Raw genomic sequence first — 17,366 nt, forward strand, 5'->3', positions numbered from 1 at the left:
CTAGTGTTTTGGTTGTACTGGGAGGGGTTTTGGTTCAGATGCGTCTCGGGGAGATGGATTTGTTTAAACTGCTATAACGTGGCTCAAATGCATCTTTGACCACCTGTTTGATCTGAGTGATCAGACTTGTATCTGGTTTAAATGTGTCTCTAATGCCTTTAAACCTGCATTTATTTATGGGCCTGTTTACATCTGGCATTAGTATGCATTTTGGTGTTTGGATCACATTGGGATTTCACTCATCCGCATGAAAAGCCAGGTATACGTCCCTGTAAAAGTGGTGTGTTCAGTTTCTCTCTCTCTCTGCTGGTGGAGGTAAATGGGGAGGTCATTGTTGGGGGCAGCCACCGTTTAGCATCACTTGGAGGCCAGAGAAACCTTTTTGTCCTGTGAAAGCTTTCAGAGCTGTCATACCTGCTTAGCTCTTGACCACTCCTCTCTCTTTCTCTCTCTCTTTTTCTCTCTCTCTCTGTCTCTCTCTCTCTCTCTCTCTCTCTCTCTCAAGGTCAGCACCAGCTACATGCCCATATATTTTAGGCTCTTTTTCTCTTTTCTCTATTATTTATGAATAATAATCAAGTAAAATGAAATGAAATTGGAGCAAGGGTACTGTCATGTGCACAGTAATATTTTCATCAGAATTACCCAAGGCTGTATATATACCAATCAGATATCTTAACAGTGTGTATGTGTGTGTGTGTTAATGTTACACTGAACTGCAAACTAGTCAGACAAGATGGTCCAGATTAAGCCGAACATGAAATAAAAACAAACAGAACAAAACACAAGACATTACTAGGACTTTTCTAGGCCTCTTGAACATAATTCTGATTGGCACAAGTGTTTTTACATACTACCCAGAACAGATATTAATGGAGAATTAATACATTACATACTTATAGCCTCCACATTACTCAGAGCTAGAACTGGAACATTGTACATGGTACATTTAGTATGAGAAGAAATAATGCCACTGAACACGTCTAGAGTGCCCATTTGAATGTGTTGATTACAGATCATTTGTATTCTTTAATTCAGTATCCATTTCTGATTTGATTATTCAGTGGTCTCACGTGTCCTAAAGACAAGATTCCTGGAATCACTGAGCGCAAGGCTGGAATACTCCCTGGGCAGGGTGCCAGCCCATTGCAAGGTATTGCACACACATTCACACACCTAGGGGCAATCTTAAAAAATGTATTCAGGAAGCCCAGAGAACATACACTGTGTGTTCAAATGTTTGTGGACACCCCTTCTAATGAATGTGTTCAGCTTCTTTAAGTTGCACCCATTGCTGACACAGATATGCGAATGCACACACACAGCTTGTGTAGTCCCTGTAGAGAATACTGTAAATAGAACAGAACTGTCTGGAGCAGATTAACATGAAACTGTGGGCACCATGCCTAACGCCAGGTGTGGCCTAGAGTAGTTCACAGCAATGCTCCAAAATCTAGTAGAAAGCCCTTCCAGGACAGTAGAGCCAACAAAGCAGGGTGAACTCTTTTTTTTTTTAAAACCCTTGATTTCAGAGGACACAATGAATTAGCAGATGTCCCAGTACTTTTGTCCATAGAGTGTATGGACCAAAGGAAATGTAATATTTCAGATATGCATGTTTATGATCTGATTTATGTATTGCAGGCCTGAGCACAGACACATTATTCAGTTTAAAACGAAAAGGTTCACTGCAGCGCTGGAGAAGAAGGCAAAAATAAAAATACGACATAACTAAAAGGTCAAGTCCATGTTCATGTAGTAGCCTATGGCAATACAGATATGCTTTCATGCTTCCACATGACCGCTATATCAAGGTCTAGGAGAGAAATGGGGCATGTTGAAAGCTGCTCTTTGTTCAGGTTTCAGGCTTTGTTCTCCCTGAGCTTCCTCTGTTAGAGCTGAACATCAGGAGCAACTGGTCGACAGTGAACAGTGGCTTGTATTTTTCCAAATTAGTGAGCAAAATCTCTGAGATCCATTGTTTTACCCTGATCCCTCAGCGCCCTATCACAGCAGCCATTTGTCACTTAATTCTCAGAGTGTCTTTCTCTCTGTCTCTCTCTCTCCTCTCTTTTTCTCGTCTGTCCCTATTTCTACCAGAAGAGGAAAACGAGTAAGACATTTTTTAAACTATAATTTGAACCAATAGAAGATAACGTTATTTAATAATTTGTATGCCCTGTCGTCGGCTCAGGTCTTGTAACATCTGAACCCTCGCAGTCATGCCATACATGGAAGACAGGGGTGGCGGCGGCGAAGAAGGAGGGAAAAGATAAAACAACAACATTTGAAAGCAGCAAGATAGGCGTGGAAGTAGAGGACTTTTAAAGACAGGTGGAAGCTGGTGATTGGTCGAGGTAAAGGTGATGAGGCATTAAAGACTTCTGGTCGAACCTTCACTGAAGCTTTCATATTTTAATCCCCCGGTCTCACTCACTCTCTCTCTTCCTTTCTCTTCCTCTTTCTGTGTCTCTCACCCTCGCTCTCTTTTTTCTCCCCCTCGTTGAGTCTCTCTAATGCTCTTTCTCCATCTCTCTCTTTACCTTCCGCCTCTCTTTTCTTCTTTCTGTCTTTCTCTATCATTTTTCTGTCTGTCCCCTTATCTTCATCCCTCAGTCTCACTCTTTCTCTCTCTTTTCCTCTTCTCTCACTTGCTATCTTTCTCTAACTCTTTCCATCCTTGAACACTTCCTCGCTCTTTAACCAGGCCCTGTCTTTCTTTTCCTTTTTGGTACTTAATGCGGCCGGGACCTCCACATTTAATGTGGGAGAGAGATAGAAACAGAAACAATGGTGAGTGAGATCAATTGTGCCCAAATACTGAATTAATACATTTCCAAAGCCCCTGTCAGTCACAGGCCCTTACAGTCGTCATCACCCAGCCCCCTCTCCTCCCCAATACGGCGCCTTGCCCATCTCTCACACTTGTTGTCTGTCTGTTTCTCTAACTTTTCTCTGTCTGTGTCTCTTTGTTTCTTTCCATTTCTTTGTCTCTCTGGCTCTCCTTCTGTCTTCCCTATATCTCTATGTCTCTCTGTTCCTCTTACTGTCTGTATATCTCACTTTTTCAGTGCACCAAAATAATTACTGATAATGATTGGCTGGAAGTTACGCTGATGATAAGACTTCAACAACTAAGAACGATTTTTTTCCTTAATTTTAGGATTGATGTTGTTTAGAGTAAAAAATAAAACTGAAGACTTTATTAAATAATAGATCACACACAGGGGATGTCCAGCTTCAAAGAACAACAAGCAATCCTACAGATTACAAGTGCACAGGAGTTCAGAAATCTCCTAATTTATCAATACTAGCTTTCCTACCTTTTCACCTGCAGAAGGCCCTCAGGCAGCAGGTGTTCTCTGAGAGATAAAAAAGAATTACACATTCCCTCAGATACACTAATGATGCACATCAGAGAGCATCACTCTCAAAGCCGTTACAAAGATGCACACACAACAACATGCACCTTCACTCTGAGGAGTGTAACCTGGTTTTCTTTGCCTCATTCTTTCGTCAGTGCATATTTCTTGTGGTCTATACCGATGAAGAACTGCACTTCTGCACTCTGGCTCATCTGATGACAGGAGGAGGGTTGAAAACATCCCCCATAACATCAGCTAATTAAATGCACTGATTGTGTAATGATGACCGTCTAATCAATTACGCTATATGTCCAAAGGTTTGTGGACAACCTTTCTAATGAATGCATTCAGCTCCTTTGAGTTGCAGCCATTGCTGACACAGATGTGCACACACACACACAGCTTGTCTAGTCCCTGTAGAGAGGTACAGCCAATAGAATAGGAATCTATAGTAGATAAGCATGAACGTATTGGCACCATGTCTAATGCCAGATGTGCTTCATCCAATAAGATAGTCCTTTATATATACCTTGGGGATGAGTTGGGGAATGAGGTGGGGTGGTGATCATCCCTCATTCTAACCTCCATATAACCTCCACATTTCCTAATAAAACACAATAGATGAGTGTACCAATATTTTTGTCCCTATAATGTATAATAGCATTGAATCAACTTCGAACTACAGTGAAAATTGAAAAACGAAATAATTCGCTTGGTGTATATATCTGCACAGCTAGTGTTGGCTCGGGTTCACACAGCATTCCAGGCAAAACATAGTCAAAACACAGCCCAAGTGTTTAAGAACTCCGAAAGGCAATGAAAACTTCAGAGGCAAGGCAAAAAAACAAAAACACAGAAGCGTGGAAGAGGTCAAAAAGACAGGAAAAGCAAACAGACGTAGTGAAAGCTCAGTAACTAGGTAGAGATACACCAGAGACTTTGCAGAGTGGGAGTGTTTAAGCTGGGCATGTATAGGCCCTGTCCCAATAAGCCCCTACTCGAAGTGCACTTTTGTGAAGTTGTCAAAAAAGGTAAAAGGGGTGTGAGCATTCAACGCATCTGAGAGTGTAGAGCAGGATTGGCACACACTTTGTCCCACTTCACACTGCTGCTTAAATGCCAAATGCCGCAGTTGCCACAATCCTGGGTTTTGTTTTTCCTGTGCTGCTGCTATAATGAATAAGTGGTCGGTGGCAGATAATCATTTCAAGGATAATGAAACGTTAAGCTCACTACTGCAAGATAAACAGTGCTTTTTCTCCTAACTTCAGAATTTTCAGACACATGACCCATAAAACTTTCTTTTTTCTGCATTTTGATTGCTTTACTCCAGGAACATCATAGAATTGCAGTGGAACATGGGTAATTGCCTTCACAAAAGTGTGATGTGATGCAGAGTTACGAGAGGGGTGCAGCAAGGACTCATAGGGATTGTTCGTTAGCACCCTCATTGATGAGATATTAAAAAATGGGACATGCTACAGCCTTGCACATCAGGCAAATGAGGAGTGTGAGGGTGCAAGGGTAAGTAATGGGACAGAGCCATAGTCAGTTAGTAATCAGTCTTGCACTGAGGTGTGGCTGAGAGGTGTGACTAGGAGGCATGCCTAGGTTAATACTCTGATCACCGAAACAGGAGTGTAGACGTACTGTCAGCACATTAGGAGATAATGAAAAATATATTCCGTAGGTCAGTGTATTAGAATAATGAAATGTACATTGCTTAGGCCAGTTTATTGAAATAATGAAAACTTTTTTGCTTATGCCAGTGCTTCCCAACCCCATCTGGTCCCAGAGTACCACTGCCTTCCACACTTGCATATTTTAATGTTTTCCTGCTTTAACACATCCACTGCAACACAGGACAGCCTTGTTACATTGTGTTAAAGAAGAGAAAACACATATTCGGGACACCAGTACTACAGAACCAGGACTGACGTCGGCTAGAATAAGCAGAAACACAGTAATGCAGCATTTAGTTCTTTTATGAAGATGATTTTTCATAAGGATTAAAGTGTAATTAGCATCAGTTTCATTCGCAGCTGCATTAGCCAACAGCAACTCATCCCAGGATGTCCTCCGACGTCTTTCTGCAGTGTCTCATCTCTCTGGCATGTCTGATTGCTGCTGCATTCATGGAGCCTAACCTCTGGTCTAAGGGTTGACTGCAACTGTCTCACAGCATCAGTCAAATGTGGCCTTTAGCTGGGCCGACTGCTTCAGACGGAATGACTCTCTGACTGTTGAAGATGAGCAGTTTGAGCGAGCCTTAGGCTTGGATTACACTGGAAAAACCACAGTGTGGTGTCAGGGTCCCCGCTGTGCTTCCTGTCTAAGCTCAGTGTGAACTTGTGGCTTATAGGACAGTGACTGTACAACAGTAATCTGCTTTCATGGCCCTAAATGAACTACTTGGTTATTAGCTAATAGAGGTGTAATGATACATATGATGCCCGATTCAATATGAGATTCAGTTTGATTTACAATATTTTATATGTTATAAATGTCTTGAATTTACACAAATTTGCTCAGAAACATTTTCAAACAAAACAAGAAGTCCAAAAGTCCAATCGTTTGTCCTCAGCATGCATCCATTCCCTCAACAGCCACTTTACTGTTTTCATAAAGGACAGTTACTGACAGTTAAGTCAAGTCAAGTCAAATTTATTTGTATAGTGCTTTTTACAACTGTTGTTGTAACAAAGCAGCTTTACATAATTAGTAATTAGTAAAAGACAGAAAAAAGAAATAACATAAGAAGACATGAAGGATCAAAGACCCCCAGTGAGCAGCCAGCGACAACAGTGGCAAATTAAAACTCCCTCAGAGCTGGAGGATGAAACCTTGGGAGGATCCAAGACTCACAAGGGAGACGCATCCTCCTCTGGTCAGAACTATTTAAACATTATTGATAAAAGTTCCCAAACCATCTATACTGTTGAACTGCTCTGATCAGTATCATAATATAATAATCATGGTGTAGTAGAACTTAATGTAGTCATGGCAGTGATGGTCAGAGTAATGATAGTTAGTAGTGGTAATACTAATAGTGGCAGATAGTTTAGAGTCCATTTATGTTTTAACATGGTCAGCAGCCAGGTAGCAGTGGACAACAGTGGTTTCTATGAAGTGATTTTAAATGAAGAGACCAGAATTGGACAAAGTACACTAATCCTATTATTTAAGTAAAAGTAGACGTAAATGCACAAGTGTCAAAAGTAAAAGGACTGTGAGTTAATTTATATATTGTACTGTTTGGTTGCATACAGGATAAATACAGTTTCAGGTAAGCAAAGGTCTTGTGGGGTGTTCCCAGTATGCAGTGGACAGTGACTACCAGAAGTGGTCCAGGAAAGAACAACTGGTGAACCGGCGACAGGGTCATGGGCATCTAAGGCTCATAGATGCAATCCAGGGAGGCCCCACCTCACCATATACAGGACATCTCAATTCCAGATACCACAGGACGCCTTCAGAGATCTTGTGGAGTCCATGCCTTTAATGGTTAGATCTGTTGTGACTGTACAAACTACTCAGTGTGCATCATAATGCAGTTGGAATTAGGAATTCCAGGTCTAACCTGGATATCTCTTATGAAAAAATCATTCTCCCAAGTGTCACTGGGAGAATGCCCTGGATCACTGCCCTGGATCATCTGAATTATATGGTCAGTCTCAAACGGGCAAAGGGGGTTGATTAAACACAATCTGGACTGGCATTCTGGGGGTTATGGAGTGTAGTGGTAGCTGAGCAAGAGAGGAAGGGAGGTGTCTGGGGGGAGCTCACTGGTCCAGAGTGTGTTTAAATTCAGAGCTGCAAAATTAGTATTCAAATTTATCCAGCAGATCTTTTGTAGGGGCACAAGGGGTCATTAAAAAGTGTGAGAAATGGCAAGTGTGGCGTGAGAGTGTGAGATTAGACCCAAGTCTTGCTGTGTCTAAATATGAACATCCAGGCTACAAGCAGGCTAACACCACTGTGCACTGAAAGTAAGCTCACTACTTTACTTTAACACTATTACACCCATACTTACATTATAACACCAACTTCTTACTTAATATACTTTACTACGACCATAAGAACTTAATTACACAATTTGACAAAGCGTGCTCGTTTGGTTTGTGTGTTTTGTTTTTGGTGATCGGATCACATCCGCATGAAAAGCCAGGTTTAAACAAAACCCAAGATGCCTTGTGTCATTGGAATCCTGATCGGACCACTCAAACCATCTGCAGAGTTGGTCAGAGACGAATAAGAGCAGTTTTACAGAGCTTGTTCCCTTGCGGTCACATTTTGAGTCATTACAAGAATGCAAGAACCATCTACTGTTGGCCAGCACTTGAACCACTTGAACCACTACTCTACTCTAACCTGTTCACAGTCTCCCTGAGCAGGACAATTTTACCCGGATCTCATCAGGTCACACTGAGGATACATTTTACTCACATGTGTAATCAGTAGGATATCCAGATACTATCCAGAAACAAAATGCCTTTTAATGCCAGGTATAAACAGGCCCATACCATCAGTTCAGTATCTGGGTCTTGACTGGTTAACAAACCTAGGAAATCTAATGGTTCCAGTAGTATTTCAAAACATAATGTATCAGTTACTGCACAGAATGTAATAGCAATGAAATTTTTGAAATGACACAACTTCAATTGGTCTATTAGAAGTTCGGTATTTTGCTTCATATATTATTTAAGGTAGTCCATTTTTTCACACTTTAGAGCAATCAGTAATGACGCACTGCAGAAAGTAGTGGAGTAAAAAGGAGAATATTTAACCATGAAATTAAAAGTGTAACAAATGAGAAAACTTAAAGATACCTAAAAAAGACCTAAGGATATATACTTACTTACAGTTCAACAGTAGAAGAGATCAAGGGACATATTAACAAAAATCAAATATGATTTTTTGTTTGTTTTTTAAAAGAGCATTATGCAGGATTTGGGATTTTCTGCTCCTGGGCTTCCCCTACAGTCGGCAGTGGGAGTGCTATGAGCTTTCCTTCAGAGGCACAGCCTATGGATGAGTTTGTTGACAAGCTAAGAGATACAGAATCAGCATCTGAAGTAACAGGATTTTACACAAATATGATTTGGGTTACACAGTGTTACACAGTTATTGTGAGAGGTCCCAAGCAGCTCCACCAAAGTTACATAGTGCATTAGCAGTGTTCTGGCCTGGAGTGGCAATGACAGAGAATCCATTCTCTCTATTACAGTCAGTGGAACATCACAATGATTATACAGCTGTTTTAAAGGCAAACTTGCTGCATAATGTTGCTCAGAAATTGCTCCACCCTTATTAGCTAACCATGTGTTATAGCTCTTTCCTTCACTTCATTTTGATTTTTGTTTTGTCCTTGAGGTTGCCTTCACGTATGGCGTTAGGCATTCATGTCGCTCACTCCCAACCTCCTGTGGGCAGCGTGCCAGTGCATTAAGAGCCCTTTTAATTACCTATGAATCAAGATTAGCTCCCTGGTTGCCTGTCTGAACAATTTTCCTTTTTTCTCCTTCCCTCTGACTCCGGGCAATCTATCTATTGGAACAGAGTAGACAGTTAAGCAAGTCCAAGGTCAGTGACATTTTAGTTCCACGGAACCCCCAAGGAGCTGCTCAGTGGCTAGCATGCTAAAGGTTCTAATTAGCGCTCACACGCAGCGCATATTCAAAAAGTCGACACGGGGGGAGACATGAGGAGAGTGCTGCCCGGACCTATGCACTGTTCACCGCTCACAGCCCTGGAACACAAAACGGTGGTGGACCAAATATGAGTCTGATGTAACTGGGCAAAATGTAAGGCAGAAATTAGCCCGGAGAGGACGGGGCAGGAGAGGAGAGGCGAGCCACGAGCAGACCGCCCGTCCCCCACGCCTGGCCACACAGTGTCTGATCCTAATCGCTTGTCAGCGATTCAACAAGCGCTCTCAAAACTTGACAGCTTGACCTTGAGTGTGGTTTGCGCCCCCAAGCCTATGCACACTTACACTTCCACACACACACATACACAAACACACACTGTTGCAGTCAAACAGACCAGTGCTCTGAGGACAGAGGCTGTAAATGACCTTTTACGGAGGCTGTGCGGAGAGGCGAGAAACTGGGAGATGATATCAAATCACACTCCAACACTAACAGAAAACATCGCTTCACACACTCACAGGGTCCGCAGGCGCTTACACCCAGCTTTAAAATGAGCAAACTGGGGGTCATGCCTAAACTTTATGAATCCTAGGCTTATTATTTATGCACCTATTTATCTTAAAATGTTTTATTCATTAACAAGACTGAGCTGTTTAAGACTGAAACACATTTTGGTAACACTTTTTAACCCCTTAACACTCCAAGGCTCATTACACACTAAGGCGTATTACTCAGTATCAAATACAGAAAACAAGTTTTCTTTAAAGCCCAAATGGTGAAAACTGAACAAAATAAGAGTTATCTTCAAAGCCTCTAATATTTTTCAAGGCATTATGTTACATTTTTATTTTAGAAGAAGTTGTAACACTGTTACTATGGCTGTTAATTGTCTGTTAGTTCTCACAATACTTTTACATTTGCATTAATGACATTTAGCAGACACACTTATCCAGGGCAACTTACAAAAGTGCTTAATCATTCACTCTGGATGCCCAAAACTAGTGTCAATAGACCTTGAAATCATGTGAAATCATCAACATAATATATGTAAGGCCGTCAATGAGAGGGAGAAAAGGGGAATGCTTTAAGGCCCAGCCTCTGAGCGATGATGCAAGAGACCAAGCCTTGTGCTCAGGAAGCACAACAGTGGTAAATCACTTTTTCCAGTTTAATGCTCCTCTGAGAGAAAATATTTGGAATAGCCAGATTGGGAGTTATTGCAAGCTGATTACATTTCATTTTTCATGTTCTTTCAATGCCAATACATTGTAAATGGTCAGCTGCATTGCAAATGAGGGTCATCCTCTGTGTGTTTCCGAGTGGAAAATAGTGATGGATTGATTGATTTTATGTTCTGTTCTGTTATTTGTTCTGCTATCCGGTATCGACCAGAGGAGGATGGGTTCCTCTTGGTTCTTGTTTCTTCTGAAGGTTTTTTTCTGACTCTGAGGGAGTTTTTCCTTGCCACCGTCACCTTTGGCTTGTTCAAAAGAGGCTTGGAGCCAGATCTCGGTAAAGTTGCTTTGTGACAACATTCATTATGAAAAATGCTATAAAAATCCATTTAGAACTTTCAACGTTCAAACGTATTTTAATAGACAGGAAGTCAGACACCAGATTTGATGCTTTCATGTATATAGACCTTAATTTTTTAATTATTTAATTTAGTTTAACATATATAGAGTTGCATATGGTATAAAATGTGTTTCGACAACTTTGGCCTACAGGCCACACTTTAGGCAGTCCTGTCCTACAGCTTTCTGAGTCTCTTTGGAAACATCTCTATTATGTATACAGGTGCACGTATTTGTCACTTTACAAATGTGTCCTCCGCATTTAACCCATCTGTGGTAGTGAACACACACTCACACACACTCACACACACTAGTGAACTAGGGGCAGTAAGTACACACACACACCCAGAGCGGTGGGCAGCCAACTCCAGCGCCCGGGGAGCAGAGAGGGTAAAGGGCCTTGCTCATAGGCTCAACAGTGGCAGCTTGCCAAGCCCGGGTATCGAACCCACAACCCTGTTATCAATAGCCCGGCTTTCTAACCGCTGAGTCACCACTGCCCCATATACTGTACTATTGTGCTGCTTTAACTTGTGATATGCTATAACACACAACAATTTATAATAAAAATACATAAATTGTTAGGAAATATTGAGAGGGGGGCTCATTAAATTGCATTCCTCAGGGGCCCATGCATATCTATGCGCAGGCCTGAGAGATTCTAGTGTACTATACAGTACTTTACCCAGTAACTTCTTTAAAACAAATGCAGAAGCTGTAAAGTTATGACAGTGAGGGTTAGGGATCAAGCATGCTGGATAGCAAGGCCATTTAAACAAGAATGTTATGGCATTAAATTTGAACTGCTTATATCTGCAATGATATTTCTGAGTGACATTACAGGCACCACATACAGTGGCATAATGCAGCCTGTAATTCAACATATATCAGCCATTTAAATAGATTGCAGGCCTAAAGATCCATTTGAAAATATTTTATATACCACTAAGGAGCATGGCATACCTTCTGCTCCATCCAAAGCATTCCACTAAAACTATCGTCTTTGAGCCAATGTTCAAGGGCCTGTTAGCGTAAAGACGTTAAGTGGCAGGGAAACCTTTTAAGGCCACAGACTTTTAAAGCTGCTCTGCATTGTAAATGGACGGTGTAATGTCCTAGAAGCTTTTGAAACTCTCTCTGCTAGGCTAACGGGTCTGTAAAAATCCTCCCGGCAGTGACATGAGCGAGAGAATGTGCCATCAGGGGATGGCTGAGAGCGATAATGCACCACAAGCTCATGAAAAAAAGAAAAAAAAAAAACAAGAGCACCCCAAGGAATCCAGAGCTACATCCCTAGCTGACATCACACAGAAAGAGTCTCTCTCAGCTCCAGCAGCAGTAATAGGACAACGGGTTTTATTTTAGATGATGCCGTGCGCAGCGGATCATCAATAAGGAATGGATTAAGTGCGCAGGGAAGTCACACTGCAACTGAATCATTAAGCTGCTTCTTCCCTCATTTTAATACATTAAGGCATTCTTATCTCCTGATGGAGTCTATTTCAGGAATTTCGCCTCTTATAATTCATGTAATTTGTATCTTGTAAAACACTCCAGCAGGAAATTGTACCTTCCACAGGGAGAAATTTCATCTTTACTTACTGACTTGAAAAAGGAAAGTCATGCAAGAAAACTTATGGTGCATTATTTCCAAAGACTGTGTTCCACTGGTCTGTCTCGAGCAGGCCGATACATCTGCGACCTTTTTCCCTGTATAACGTAGGAGGAAGCTGATGGTAGAAATTCTTATATTTTATTTTATTCCCATTTATGATTAGGATTCTCCAACCTCTCTTTGTCCATTTATCAAAAATTAGGCAATAATACTTTTTCCAAGTTCTGACCATGCCTTTGGAATATGATAATGATGGAGGAGAAAACTCATAGATGTTTGGGCTGGAGTTCAGGTGGCTTTCTGCTTTGAGCTAGAAGGCCAGACCCCCATCTGATAAGTGGAGCTTGGACTGAGAGCTATGACTGAGGTAAAGAGAGAAGCCAGGGAGGTGGTGGGGTGCCTGAACAAGGTCCATTCATTCATCCATCCATCCATCCATCTTTGTATCCATGGTGAAGAAGATTGAAGTAATAGGACATTAGATTGGGAGGAGGAGGGGCTTCAGGCATGTTCAGGTAACTCATAGCTCCACTTCGTTACTAGCTTTAAGACTGATGTACATAAATGAGCTCTTTTCTGATTGGCCCTGTATTGTGCTGCATTTAAAAAGCAGTCTGGGCTGAAATACTCTGTATAACGTTATTGTGAATAGGCGGAGCTACATAAACTGCTGTTGTGTGATTAGGTGGATATATGTAACTATGTCAGATCTTATAACATTACTAAAACAATGAATTAACTTAGTCTCTACAAATAGACTGTGTGAACTGGGGAGTGAATGGTACATTTTAAAACTTTAACAATAGCTTCTATGTTTCTATCAACCTTTAGTGCAAATCACAAGCAATAAAAATGTTTTAAAAAGTATTTTTTTTTGCAGGTTTAATCACTAATGTTTACATAATTCATTAACCCCTTAAACATCCTATGTGTTATTACCAACGTCTATAACCAAAGAATAGCCCCATCAGTTTGTACAGAAGTCCCTGTAGTATAATACGCCTTGAGGGGTTAAATTCTTCATTAAAAATGGCAAAGAAATAATAATACATACATATTGTGCCACGTTTGGGGAAAAAACTCCTTAAATAAGCTTCAGTATAGTTAATGAGACGATTCACGAAAAAAATAGTACCTAGTTTGCTTCTTTTGTTTAGTGTTGGAAGTATGAGGCTAATGTAGCTAACAAGTCACAAAGCTCTGTCTCTCCCAATATAATTTTGTAACATGGACATCCATTAAACGAGTCTCGTAGCTCCAGTGCAAAATTAAAAAGCAATCTTCAGACTCCAAACGCGTCCTGGCTAATCGGGTACATGTGGGGCATGAAAAAAAGAAAAAAGATGTTTTGCTTAGCCATTCCTTTAACCTTGAGTTATGCTGGCTTCAAGTCATGTTGGAACTATTGTAGTTACGGGAGAAGTGCACATATACGCCACAAACTCATATTTATTCTTATTTTCTAATGGTTTGCTTTTATCCACACATGAAAAATGACTGTAATTGTAAATATACTTGCTCACTGTTGGCAAAAGAAAGCCCTTTTTCCCCAGGGTGTTTGTGTTGTTTTCAACCAAGACCACCTGAACAGAAATCATGTGATACTTTCAAGCTCCAGAGCCATAAGTTCAAACCTCCGAGGTGGACCTGAGGGCAGCATTAGTGTCAAGGGATAGTACATGGACTTAAATAAGCAGATTATGTTTCATTTTGTTTAAAACCATAAGAACAGACAAGCACCTATGACCCCCCCCCCCCCCCCCCCCCCATCATTTCTAACTGCCAGGTTTTGAGAAATTCACGGCACTCGCTTGATAGGAAGACAGTGTGGTAGGCTCCCAAAAAGGAAGTCTAGCTGCTCCTGCCAGCAGTACCAGTGGTACGGGCAGTGGTCCGACAGATCCAGGACACATCCCTATTTGGCACCATTACTAAACTAGCGCATGCTGAAGAAGTGCGAGAGCCAACTAAGTAGTGTGTCATTGTTTGAACTCCCTGTCATTGCAGATTCTTTAAGAGTGCTTCACACTGAATTGTGAGGACAGTGCATCGTGCCCACGTCAGCAGTTTAAAACAATTAGAAGAGGAAGTCAGTCGCAAACAGAGGCACAGCTCAGGCCTGTGGGACATCTAAAGATAGAGCAGAGAAAGGAGAGCAGAGAGCAGTATAGACAGTTACAAGAGGACAGAATAAAGAATACAGAAAGTAGAAGAAAGGGAACCTGAAGTGCCACTGTAAGCTTTTTAGTGCATTGTGACTTAACGTTAGTGTCACTTGCCACTTTTGTCCTCGACCTGCTCATTTCTATAAAGCTGCTTTGTTACAGTATTTGACACCCGAGAGGTAGAATTAAATTGAATTGCAGTAAGTGTTATATTAGCATTAGCCTCCTCTCAGTACGAGGTCACTCCGCACAGCAATGCAGCATTTGGTGATGTAATCATAAAGGCCAAGAGAGGTGAAGGGGGACAAATGAGGAGAATACTGAGGAATTTATATATATGACTTTGCTGCCATCTGTTGATGTAGTGTAATATCTCTGCTCTGCTATTTTACGATGGTGAGTTCAGGCAATGTGGACTTGGATGGGTTTCAAGATAACACATTTAAAGGTGGGGTGGTGGGATGATAGTTATGAACTGTAGGTATACTTGGCTTTCATTCATTTGAAAGCAGGAAAAATGTATTTTTTAATGAAGTCAAGTCAAGTCAAGTCAAGTGGGTTTATTGTCATTTCAACTACATACAGAGTACACAGTGAAACGAAACAACGTTCCTCCAGGACCATGGTGCAACATAGACAAACAAGTGCGGACAGACAACACAACACAGTACAGACAGAGGATAATAAATAATGACGGTAGTGTGCAAGTTGTGCAATGTGCAATAAGTAGAGTCCAGTGAGGTAGTAAAGTTATTAGTGCAAATGCTTGTGCAAAAAATGCTTCCCATTTTATCTGGGGTAAATGGTTGGAAAGAGAGAGAGAGAGGGAGAGTGTACATGTACCAGAAAGATATCAGTTCAGAAGTTGAGTTGTGTTGAGGAGTCTGATGGCTTGGGGGAAGAAGCTGTTGCAGAGTCTGGTCGTGTTGGACCAGAAAACCATGTATCTCCAAAATTATCATTTTACAGGAGAAGGCAGAAATGTTCTTATGTTTGAATGTATAATAAGAGCTTATTCCAAGTAATTTAGAGTATTTCTATTGGTCTATTTATTTAGAATGATGCTATGGGACTACGGGGCAGCTACAAGGTTCAAACCATGGTGAAAACTAAACACGGACAAAAATGGAGATGCACTAAAAGTATTCAATTACTCATCCACATCATTGAGTTCAGGTGTTCAAGTCAATTCCATGGCCACAGGTGTATAAAACTAAGCACATGCAGCCTGTTTCTACAAACATTTGTAAAAGAATGGGAAAGAATTGCATGGAATTACATGGAAGCATGGGACTGTGATAGGATGCCACCTGTGCAACAAGTCCAGTCTGGAAATTTCCTCGCTATTAAATATTCCACAGTCAACTGTCAGTGGTATTATAACAAAGTGGGAGCGATTGGGAATGACAGCAACTCAGCCATGAAGTGGAAATGACATAGTGGGGTCGCCAACTTTCTTTCGAGTCAATTGCTACAGACCTCCAAACTTCATCCAAGCCTTACATCGCCAAGCGCAATGCAAAGCTTTAAATGCAGTGGTGTAAAGCAGTCCGCCACTGGACTCTAGAGCAGTGGAGACATGTTCTCTGGAGTTCTGCGTCTGGCAATCCGATGGACAAGTCTGGGTTTGGCGGTTGCCAGGAGAACGTACTTGTCTGCCTGCATTGTGCCAAGTGTAAAGTTTGGTGGAGGGGGGATTATGGTGTGGGGTTGTTTTTTTAGGAGTTGGGTTCAGCCCTCAGTGAAAGGAACCAAGAGATTTTGGTCAAGTTCATGCTACCAACTTTGCATTAACAGTTTGGGTATGGTCCCTTCCTGTTCCAACATGACTGTGCACCAGTGCACAACGCAAGGTCCATGAAGACATGAATGAGCGAGTTTGGTGTAGAAGAACTTGATGGACCTGAGCTCAACCTGATTGACACCTTTGGGATGAATTAGAGCAGAGACTGCGAGCCAGGCCTTCTCATCCAACGTCAGTGTCTGACCTCACAAATGCGATTCTGGAAGAATGGCCAAAAATTCCTATAAACAGTAAACTTCTACACCTTGTGGAAAGTCTTTCACAAGACAATATGGGTGACCCAACATCATATTAAACCCTATGGATTAAGAATGGGATGTCACTCAAGGTCATATGCATGCGAAGGCAGGTGAGCGAATACTTTTGGCAATGTAGTGTACATGGTTTTCACTGAACTGCAGCGATATTCATTAACTTACAATGTGAATATTTTACAGGTGTTTTAAAGGGGAACATTTCCTTTAATAAAGGCATTTCTTTTGGGTTTAAGTTAACTGGCTTCTTTGTGAAACACCCCTTTGGTCACCAACAAATACCAGCATATCGTTGTTGTCCTGCAAAAAACGGATGTCTCCATTTTTGCCGTTTTTTACTTTTTAACATAATGTGAATCTGGCAGTTGTTCTGTACATCTTGTCTGAATTTGTTGATGACTGGACCAATAGAAATGCTCCAAAATGACTTGCAATACAATCTTTTTACAATGACGTCCACTGAAGGTCAAGAAGGTTTTTTTCCTTCTCCTGTACAGCTGCCATTTTGGAGATACATGTTTTTTGTCCGACAGCCACATTATGTCATGTTTTGAATGCTGGTATGTTGGTCAACAGTAATGCAAGGTTATGTCCTGATCATCAGCAAAAACAGCATTGGTTGTGTAGAAAGCTGGTATGCTGACTGACCAGCATCAGGCCCACATTAAACCAGTTAATGTTGTGCTTTGAACACTGGTTTGCCACTGGTCTCCACAAGACCAGCATGAACCAGCCGTTTAGCAGCGCTGGCGTACTATGGCAAATCTTTTGATAGCCAAGCACTTTTTTAACAGAACAAAACAAAACTGTTAGAGTAGATCATCTCCTCACATTGATGATTCAATACTGCAGTAATCTCCACTCCACTCCACCAGGACAGTTCATTGCCTTTATTTAGTAATAATCAGGCTCATCATGGGCAGTACGGTGGCGCTGCA

This window comes from Salminus brasiliensis, chromosome 3 (genome assembly GCF_030463535.1).
Source record: "Salminus brasiliensis chromosome 3, fSalBra1.hap2, whole genome shotgun sequence".
NCBI lineage: Eukaryota > Metazoa > Chordata > Actinopteri > Characiformes > Bryconidae > Salminus > Salminus brasiliensis.